Below are 10,995 nucleotides of genomic sequence, written 5' to 3'. Positions count from 1 at the left end.
CCCTAGCCGGTTGAGCCACAGGCGCTGAGCCGCCAAGCCTATCTTAAAAATCTTAAAAACTCTTCTCTGCTAAAACAATGGAGTGCCTTATGATTCCTTAATTAAAAAATCCTGGGGGCGGCGCCTATGGCTCAAGGAGTAGGCCACCAGCCCCATATACTGGAGGTGGCAAGTTCAAGCCCGGCCCCAGCCAAAACTGCAAAAAAATAAATAAATAAATAAATAAATTTAAAAATCCCTTATAGACAAAAAACTGAACCAAATATTAAGGAGAAGAAAGAGTAGAACAAAAAGAGATTAATTAGAAAAAAAGAGAAAAGTTCTCATGTCAAAAGAGACTAAACTGGAAACTCTGTCTGACTATACACATTTAGAATTACTTATGTGTCCTAGGGTCTTAAATTCAATAAGAATTATTTTTAATTATAGCAAATTCTTACTTCTGGATATTTATTAATGATAGTCCCAGTTCAAAAGAGCCAATAATATAGTACTTTCATGTTTAAGCCATCATCAATTGTAGCACCATGTTGTTGGCATTCTGAATAAAAACATTTTTTGGAAGCCTTTTTCATTAATGTTTCTGAAAGAGCAGGCCTCTACCTTCAGTGCAGCTTACATAGCTCTTGTCTTAGTGGGAAACATTTTATAATGTCCGGCCCAAGCACCTTCACAGGTCAGCTGAAGTTGGTATGTAGTTAGTTACCTGGACCTGATCCCCCACCTCCACTTCGTGTGTCTCCAGCCGGGACCTAGCACTTGTTTCCTTTCTAACTCCCAAGAATCTGATCCAACTCTCACCTGTGCATATCTCTTCTGATAAAAATCTGGAAAGAAGGTGTTTGGAATCTTGGCATACCACTTTCCAAACAGTGCTAAACTTTGGTCTAAGATACCCTTTTAGTCTTCACCTTACTTGAAAACAAAAAGATTGTTTTTAAGTCCGATAATAAGATCTTTGGATGTACTTTCGTAAGGGAACAGTTGTCGTATCTGGGACTTAGCTTTCAAGATCAAAAATACTCTAAAGGGTGTCCCACCATATGTGAGGGAAAATGGGAAATTATGGCTAATATTCATTATAATAGTTTATAAAATATTTACAAAATATTCTCTACATGATGGCCACCTCTATGTAAAATTTTGTAATGAATATTATGTAAATAAACATACATTTAGCTACAATTTCCCATTTCCCTTTGTATGGTAACTTTGGGACACCCTGTATTTAGCCTATAACATCTTCAACAGGGAGGGAAAATGGCACAAAACAGTGCTGTTGCAATGACATGAACAAATAAAATTATAAATAGTTTTAAATTTTATGGTTCATGTCAATGCTTAAGGAAAAACAGCTTATTTTGAGAAGAGGCGAGCAGAGATGTTTGTGGATATTTTGAAAGGAATTACTAGGTATTCTCAAAGACTTTGAAGGTTGAAACCACTAGTCTTGAAAATGTCTACCTTTCCTCCAAAGTAAAAACTTTCCTTTTGCTTATTAAAGGCCTGCTCTGAAATGTATCACCACAACTAGTATCTTTTTTGATCCTGAGCAAAATAAAGAAAGTGAGATAGAGAAAAGACAGAGAAATGTTCTTGATACAAGAGTTGAAAGAAGAGGGAAAAAGGGTTTAAAAAGGAAATACTATTGGCCAGCCTCAGTGGCTTGGCCAGACGTGGGGGCTCATGTTTGTAATCCCAGCACTCTGGAAGGCTGAGGCAGATGGATTGCTTGAGCTCAGTTCTAAACCAGCCTGAGCAAAAGTGAGACCCCATCTGTAAAAATAGTTGGGCATTGTGGTGGGCGCCTATAGTCCCAGATACTCAGGAGACTGAGGCAAGAGGATTCCTCGAGTCCAAGAGTCTGAGGTTGCTGTGAGCTTTGATGCCAGAACACTCTACTGAAGGCAACAAAGCAAGACTCTGTCTCTAAATGAATGAATAAGTGAGGAGATAGTGTAATCCCAGCTACCACAGAGGCTAAACTGGGAGGATTGTTTGAGGCCAGGAGTTCCAGATCAGCCTGGATAACACAATGAAGCCCATGCTCAAAAAAGACTAAACTCTCAGGAAGGAGGGGATGTCATAGAAGGGTACAGGAGGCAAGTATGGGCTATAGCTTGTGCACTTGCATCCTGAGAGAAGCAAGGGGATGGATAGTTTGTATAATCACACATTGAGAGAAAGCGGGTGGAGAGATGTAATGCTTTCTGGAAAAACTGGTGGCGTTACTATGTAAGAGGAAGTTCTGTACGTGAAATTATACAAAGTCAAATGTTACTAACTCTGCATCCTATAATATAATAGGATCACAGGAAACTTCAAAGTCACCTATTCCTATGATTGGTGAATCACACTGTTAAATCAATTATGTTTCAGACAATATAAGAATATTTCAAAACACCCAAATTCAGCTCTTCTAATTTTTTCTTTCTTTTTCTTTTGCAAAGGAGTCTCACTCTGTCACCCTAGGAAGAGTGCCCTGGTGTCATAGCTCACAGTAACCTCAAATTCTTGGGCTCAAGCAATCCTCTTGCCTCAGCCGCGATCCCAAGTAGCTGGGACTCCAGGTGCCCACCACATCACCCAACTAGTTTTTCTATTTTTAGTAGAGATGGAGTCTTGCTCTTGCTCAGGTTGGTCTCCGACTCCTGAGCTCAAGCAATGCACCGGCCTTGGCCTTCCAGAGTGCTAAGATTACACATGAGCCACCATACCCAGCCCTAGTTGTTCTCATTTCTGACTGAACTTTGGTTCAAGTTTGTTATTTCTGCTTTTCCTTTCATGATTACTATCAATTTCTCTTCTTAAATATCTTGTATTTAAGATATACTTAAAATACAAATATGGACTGATTTCCGTTAGAAGGATATGCGTTTTATGTTGATTTGCACGGATTTGTCAATCAATCTACACACCCTTACCTCATCCTCCTTTTCAGCAGTAGTATAAATTTCCAAGAGTGTTTGCCAGGTTTGGGGTATGGCAGGTGGCCAGGAAACACAGTGAAATTACTGGTTCAAAGATATACGGAATCCATGACACTGCTTGGCTATATAAGCACGATTCCCTAACCAACAAAGCTAGCTTGTGTAAGAAAATTTTTTCCAACATTTCTTTTTTACTTTTTATTTATTTTATTGCTTTTGAGACAGAGTCTCAAGCTGTTGCCCTGGGTAGAGTGCTGTTGGGTCACAGCTCACAGCATTGTTGTTCTAGCTGGTTCGGGCCGGGTTTGAACTCGCCAGCCTTGATGGATGTGTCCAGAACCCTACCGACTGAGCCACGGGCACTGCCAAGAGAATTTTTTTTTTTTAGAGACCAGAGTTTCACTTTATCACCCTTGGTAGAATGCCGTGGCATCACACAGCTCACAGCAACCTCCAGCTCCTGGGCTTAGGTGATTCTCTTGCTTCAGCCTCCCGAGTAGCTGGGACTACAGGTGCTCGCACCAATGCCCGGCTATTCTTTTGTTGCAGTTTGGTGGAGGCCGGGTTTGAACCCGCGACCCTTGGTATATGGGGCCCATGCCCTATTCACTGAGCCACAGGCACCACCCCCAAGATAATTTTTTAAACGGCATTGAAAATATACATACACACAAAAATCTAGAAGGATATACTCTAAAATGCTAATAGCAGTTATTAATGAGTGATAGGTTTACAGGTGTGTAGGGGATGCCGATAGTCATGACCTCTGAGCAAGATGTCTGCAGCTGAGGGGTGGACCCTCGGGCCATTTATCCTTGCACAAGATGCTCCTTGTGGAAGAAGAGCCCAAGCCTTCAGCACATAGTCCTTTGTTAATTACTCCCCTCACCTGTGTTGTACTATCTCAATAAAAGGCTAGTGTGGAGGTTGCTGGGGCTACCCTGCTAAGAAGGAATAGCCCGCCTCTACCAGCTTGTACTTCTAATCCGTGTCACGCCTGGTTCCTTTCTGCTGTGATGGAGACCAGGGCCACAGGGGCCTGAAGGGTTGCGACACAGGTGGGGTTTTTACTATTTTTCTTCTTTATTTCCCTAAAAAATGTAATTGTACCTGGGCGGCACCTGTGGCTCAGTGGGCAGGGCGCTGGCCGGATATACTGAGGATGGCAGGTTCAAACCCGGCCCCAAACGGCAACAAAAAAATAGCTGGGTGTTGTGGCGGGCGCCTGTAGTCCCAGCTACTCAGGAGGCTGAGGCAAGAGAATCACCTAAGCCCAAGAGCTGGAGGTTGCTGTGAGCTGTGACGCCTCTGCACTCTACCAAGGGTGACAAAGTAAGACTCTGTCTCTAAAATAAATAAATAAATAAATAATGTAATTGTACCTGGGTGGCACCTGTGGCTCAGTGGGGAGGGTGGTGGGTTTGAACATATACAGAGGGTGGTGGGTTTGAACCTGGCCCCAGCCAAACTGCAACAAATAAAAAAATAGCCAGGCGTTGTGGTGGGCGCCTATAGTCCCAGCTACTCAGGAGGCGAGGCAAGAGAATCGCCTAAGTCACTGCACTCTACTGAGGGTGATAAAGTGAGACTCTGGCTCAAAAAAAAAAAAAAAAAAAAACATAATTGTACCAGACCACTCTGACATGTTACAAAGGTGTGAGTTGTTTTCAGTTGCCATGGACCCCCAGGTTAAAAGGTCATATAACCTGGGCATGCCCATATGAACCAAAGACCCTGGGTTGATCCTAAGTGCTCTGATCCATGAGCAGGGACTGAATTAAGGAGTGGCCAGGAGAGTGGCTCACACCTATAATTCTAACATTCTGGGAGGCCAATGTAAGAAGATTGCTTGAGCTTGGGAGTTCAAGACCAGCCTTGGCTCGGTGCCTGTAGCACAATGGTTACAGTGCCAGCTACATATACCAAAGGTCGCTGGTTCAGACCCAGCCTGGGCCAGCTAAAACAATAGCTAAACAACTGCAACAAAAAAATAGCTGGGCGTTGTGTGGGTGACTGTAGTCCCAGCTCCTTGGGAGGCTGAGGCAAGAGAATAGCTTAAGCCCAAGAGTTTGAGGTTGCTGTGAGCTGTGATGCTACAGCACTCTACTAAGGGTGACATAATGAGACTCAATTTCAAAACCAACCTGAGCAAGAGTAAGCCCTGTTTCTACTAAAAATACAGAAGTTAGCTAGGCATGCTGGCAGAGGCCTACAGTCCCAGCAACTAGGCTGAAGCAGGATTGCTTGAACACAGGAGTTGAAGTTGCCATGAACTGTGATGGTACAGCACTCTAGCCTTTTTTTTTTTGAGACAGAATCTCCCTTTATCACCCTTGGTAGAGTGCCGTGGCATCACAGCTCACAGCAACCTCCAACTCCTAGGCTCAGGCGATTCTCTTGCCTCAGCATCCTGAGTAGATGGGACTACAGGCGCCTGCCACAACACCCAGCTATTTTTTTGTTGCAGTTTGGCCAGGATTGGGTTCAAACCCACCACCCTCAGTATATTGGGGCCAGGGTCCTACCCACTGAGCCACAGGCACTGCCCAAGAAAGACCCTGTTTCAAAATAGAGGCTCAGTGCCTGTGGCTCAAGTGGCTAAGGTGCCAGCCACATATACCTAAGGTGGCGGGTTCGAATCCAACCTGGGCCCGCCAAACAACGATGGCTGCAACCAAAAAACAGCCAGGCATTGTGGTGGGCGCCTGTGGTCCCAGCTACTTGGGAGACTGAGGCAGGAGACTCACTTGAGCCCAGGAGTTGAAGGTTGCTGTGAGCTGTGATGCCATAGCACTGTACCAGGGGGACAGCTTGAGGCTCTGTCTCAAAAAAAAAAAAAGATAGAAAATGGATATTCAGCTATAAAGTAGAATACTATACAGCTGCCAAAACTAATGATGTAGATCTGTAGAAGTGTGATAATAGTGTTAAATAAAAAAGGGCCCAGCTTGGTGGGTGGCTTATGCCTATAATCGCAGCACTTTTCTGAGGCCAAGGTGGGAGGCCAGGAGTTTGAGACTAGCTTGGGCACAAGGAAATCCTGTCTCAGCAAGGATATCACACGCTACCCTAATTCCTTGTGAAAACCCTTAGGCACAGGTTCAGATAGGTAATGTAGTTTTATTGCATGGTGCCTTTTTCTTTTTTTTTTTGAGACAGAGCTATGAACTGTGATGGCACAGCACTCTAGCCTTTTTTTTTTGAGACAGAGTCTCCCTTTATCACCTCGGTAGAGTGCCATGGCATCACAGCTCACAGCAACCTCCAACTCCTGAGGTTAGGTGATTCTCTTGCCTCAGCCTCCCAAGTAGCTGGGACTATAGGTGCCCGCCACAAAGCTCTGCTATTTTTTTGTTGCAGTTTGGCCGGGGCTAGGTTGGAACCCACCACCCTTGGTATATGGGGCAGGTGCCCTACTCATTGAGCTACAGGTGCCACCCATGTGGTTGGTTGGTTGGTTGGTTGGTTGGTTTGGGGTTTTTTTCATTTTTTGGCTGGGGCTGGGTTTGAATCCATCACCTCCAGCATATGGGGCTGGCACCTTACCCTTTTGAGCTACAGGCAACGCCCCAAGTGTTTTTTTTTTTCCTGAATGGTGCTTTGAATTGGCCTATAAGGTGTGATTTCTGCATTGTCTTCCTCGCCAATGACAGCTCAAAGCTAGTCCTAATTGAAAACTACTTTGACATGAACAAGATGTGGAATTGGCACTTCTTAGATTACCACTTTTCAGCATGAAACAGGGGAGTGGGAAGTGAAATGAGAGCAAAGGCTCCATCATAAAGAATGAACTAGGTGGCTCGGCGCCTGTGGCTGAAGCAGCTAAGGCGCCAGGCACATACACCTAAGGTGGCGGGTTCTAATCCAGCCCTGGCCAGCCAAACAACAATAATGGCTGCAACCAAAAAATAGCTGGGCGTTGTGGTGGGCGCCTGTAGTCCCAGGTACTTGGGAGGCTGAGGCAGGAGACTTGCTTGAGCCCAGGAGTTGGAGGTTGCTGTGAGCTGTGATGCCATAGCACTGTACCAGGGGGACAGCTTAAGGCCCTGTCTAAAAAAAAAAAAAAAAAAAAAAGAATGGGCTAGGTAAAGGAAAATAGAGACATAGTCTCTTAAAATAATGGGGGAGCTGTTTCTGTCAGGAATAACATGTTACATAATTTGGGTTTCATGAATCAGCAGTTTAGTCAGGAATTTACATGAATTAAAAAAGAGAGAGAAAACATGAGGATTGGAAAAGGTAAAGTGGTTTCTGAAACAAGGCAGGTTTCAAAAGTATCTTGTTCCGCTCCCACACAGAAGAATGTTGACAGGCAGATGACTCAATCTAGCTTCGCTATGGGCTGGTTTCTTACCACCTAAGATACCTCACAGGAAAGGCCATTTCATCTTTCATTTCTCCCTGGTAGCCCTTTTCAATTCCTCCCACCAGGTAATGACCATATTTTCCTTTCTAACTGAAGGTTATCCATCTGGAAATCACATACTATAGGATACAGAGAATTATGCTTAAAGAATAAAAAGAGTTGGCTTGGCGCCTATGGCTCAAGCAGCTAAGGCGCCAGCCATATACACCTGAGCTGGCAGGTTCGAATCCAGCCTAGGTCCTGCTAAACAACAATGATGGCTACAACCAAAAAATAGCCAGGTGTTGTGGTGGGTGCCTGTAGGCCCAGCTACTTGGGAGGTGAATGACAAGGGAATCACTTAAGGCCAAGAGTTGGAGGTTGCTGTGAGCTGTGATGCCATCGCACTCTATCCAGGGCAATAGCTTGAGGCTCTGTCTCAAAAAAAGAATAAAAATAATTGAGGATTTTTTTGTTTGTTTTTTTAAAGACCCTTTATGCTAAGGTAGTTGCAACATTTAAAAAAAAACATAGTTGGGGAGCGCTTGTGGCTCAGTGGGTAGGGTGCCAGTCCTATATACCCTGTGGTGGGTTTGAACCCCGCCCTGGCCAAACTGCAACAAAAAATAGCCAGGCATTGTGGTAGGCGCCTGTGATCCCAGCTACTTGGGAGACTGAGGCAAGAGAATCGCCTAAGCCCAGGAGTTGGAGATTGCTGTGAGCTGTGATGCCACAGCATTTTACCAAGGGTGATAAAGTGAGACTCTGTCTCTAAAAAAAAAACAAAAAAACCACACAGTTACATCAGACACTTCAAAAAACAATGTAATACCTATGATCAAACTTGATCATAAATCTAAGCATAGAGAGGTAAGAAAGTTGTCAACACAAACATCATGTATCTAATCCATAATCTCAAAATTAGGGAAAAAAGGTAAGATATTTGAGAGGGGAAAGAAATAATCAACCTATATTCAGTTTCAAAAACCAGAGATGACAAATCCTAAGAAATAAATCCAAAGGGCATGCCCATCCTTTTTGTAGAAAATATGTTTTATGGGCGACACCTGTGGCTCAGTGGGTAGGGCACGGGCCCCATATACAGAGGGTGGTGGGTTTGAACCCTGCTCCAGCCAAACTGCAACAAGAAATAGCTGGGCATTGTGGCGGGCACCTGTAGTCCCAGCTATCGGGAGGGAAGAGAATCGCCTAAGCCCAGGAGTTGGAGGTTGCTATGAGCTGTGACGTCACAGCACTCTACCGAGGGTGATAAAGTGAGACTCTGTCTCAGAAAATATATATATGTTTTATCTGATATTGTTCAAAATTAAGACAGACATTGGATTAGGCACAAATCAATTACTATGGTATTTTGAGAGAGATTTTTGAAAGAGCAAGATATCTGAAGTCATTTGGAGTCATTCATTCCACAAATGTCTACCATACAACTGCATGTGCCAGGTGCCGCCCCACAACACTCTCTATTCAAGCTCTTCCTCGCATTTGCTGTGTAATTCTGGCTAAAGCACTTTAACATTTCTATGCCTCAGTTTCTTTATCTGTAAAAATGGGAATTAAAAAAATGATTGAGAGACCAACCTCACAAGGTCTCTCTGAAGAGCAGATGAGTATATTTGGAAGCACTTTGTAAACCATGACAATGCTAGGTTTCACCAGTCTGAATTAATGAATGACACTAATGTCTGTTGTGGCATACATTATATTACAGAAATATTGGCCTTCCTGCTTCAAGAGACACTTTATGACCCTATTAAATAAGACTTAAACCAGCTCATTTAATCATCTCCCTGGAAATTTAAATATATGAGAGAGAGAAAAAAAGAGAGAGAGAGGGAAGGAGGAAGAGAGACAGGAAGAAAGTTAATATGATGTGCAGATTTCGACATTATATCCATCATCATCCTAAGAACCATGTTTATCTTATTCACTATTTCAGGTCTCTATTAATCTGGTCATCTGCCAAAATGCTCATTTGAAAAGGGCACTTTATTCTGAAAAAGTATTCTATCTACCTGCAGATCACAAAGTGGACACCTGAGAGGCTGACCTACCAATTCAGTGTTGCCAGGAACAAACAGCAGTACACTTACAAAACATTATTTAGTAGTATGTTTCTAGCTCCTGCAACGATACACAAAAAATGTTCTATTCTATTTCATAGTACAATTCAAATTCAATCTGACCCTCAAATCTAAGCTATGTCATATGAATAATGTTGAACAAATTAAGAACAAAGCTCCTTTTTAAAACAAAATTAGGCTTAACGCAGTCAGTGGCAGTTGAAAAAAGGGGGAAGTTCTGGTCTTTCCAGAATTATCGGATAGGCACAATGGCGGATAAGAGAGACCATTTTACAGAAGCTGCTCAGGATCTGGTGGAGACCTGCTTGGAACTGGTCGAATTCCCTGAGATCCAGACTCCCTTCCCCCAGAGAAATGCAGGAACAGGGGCCTGTCTTCTCAGGAGTGTTAGACAAGGGAGACAGAAGGCTCCCTCAGTCCTAAAATGCGCTGAAACTTCCTCTGTCTCTAGCTCGTGCAATGACATTGTGGGAACTAAAGTAAGCACAGCCTCTTCATTCTAGAACCGCTGTAATTTTATATTTTGAGTTAACATTTATAAAGTACTTACAAAAAGTCCAGTACATAGTAAGAGCTACTTAAGTGTTAAGCAAACAAACACAAAGTACTCTCCAAATTTGGTTGGGTGAAGTCTCAACCTAGTGAGAAGGAAGAGAATCAAAGTACACAACAGTTTATTCTTCACCTTTAGAGAAGGTGATTTCTAAATCACCAAGATTTAGAAATTGGAGCGCACTGTATTTGTTCTTGCATCTCAAATGCGCCCTATATAATCTTGTGCAGGTTTGAAATTGTGGTTCAGAAGTCACTGCAAAATTCAATGAAGGACTTTGAGTTTCAAAAGATTAATCCTTTCTCTTTTCTATCTTTCTAACCATCACTAAAAATGCCAAAATCCAAACATCTCAAAGTTAGAAGGTACACCAATGCTAAAACTGTGAAGTTAACAGACCCTGATTCTCTTGGAGCCGGAAAGGGTTCAAATCAGAGAACTTAAAAGTAACAAGGCATTAAAGTCTCATGGGCCAGGTCCGGAAGCAACAGGTTAAAGATTCCTGTCCACCCAGATCCTGAGGCTGCCTGCATCCCGGCCCTCGAAGATGACCCGAACCCACTTTCAACCTCACGTGGCGTCTCCCAGAATGGGCGTTCCCGGCTTCTCTGGGCTCAGGGGCTGAGCAGGGGTTCACAGTGTCCATCCCCCGTCACCACGGGTGTTTAGGAATCTCAAAGCAGATCCGAATTCACGCCGAGGAAACAAAGCCCACTAACTCTGGAGAGTCGGGGCCGGCCGATCAGCTCCGAGATTTCCGGGGGCCCGAGAAAGTCACATTAGCGCCGAGGAGAGGCAGCAGGCGAGGCCCGGGCCGCCCTCGCCCCGCCCCGGGTCCCGACCGCGGCCCGGCCGCGCGCGGACCCTCCGGCCGCCCGCACCTACCTGCTCCGCGCGCTGCCTCCCCGCGCGGCGGGCGCCGAGCCGGACGCCTCGCGCTTCCTCCTTCCCGCAGGGCCGCCGGGCGCCGGCGTTTCCTCCCTGCCGCGTCACGGCCGCCGGCGGCTCCTCCCGCGGGGCGCGCGAGGCCGAGAGAGCCGGCGGCCAGCAGCGCGCCCGGGACGG

The 10,995-nt window shown here is 44.6% G+C and overlaps 1 protein-coding gene across 1 annotated transcript in view; it reads right to left on the bottom strand.

Annotated features, from left to right (window-relative positions):
- The window catches only part of LOC100947271 (serine/threonine-protein kinase Sgk3), a 146,575-nt gene extending 135,707 nt beyond the window's left edge, over positions 1–10,868 (bottom strand). Inside the window, exon 1 of the mRNA XM_023517559.1 lies at positions 10,816–10,868. The gene's annotated coding sequence lies outside the window, so the exon portion shown is untranslated. The remainder of the gene's footprint in view (positions 1–10,815) is intronic.
- Between the last annotated feature and the right edge of the window lie 127 nt (positions 10,869–10,995).

This window comes from Otolemur garnettii, unplaced genomic scaffold (genome assembly GCF_000181295.1).
Source record: "Otolemur garnettii isolate 467f Iridium unplaced genomic scaffold, OtoGar3 scaffold00113, whole genome shotgun sequence".
NCBI classification, from domain to species: Eukaryota; Metazoa; Chordata; class Mammalia; order Primates; family Galagidae; genus Otolemur; species Otolemur garnettii.
The sequence above is the reverse complement of the archived record's forward strand: the minus strand, read 5'-3'. Positions and strand labels throughout refer to the sequence as shown.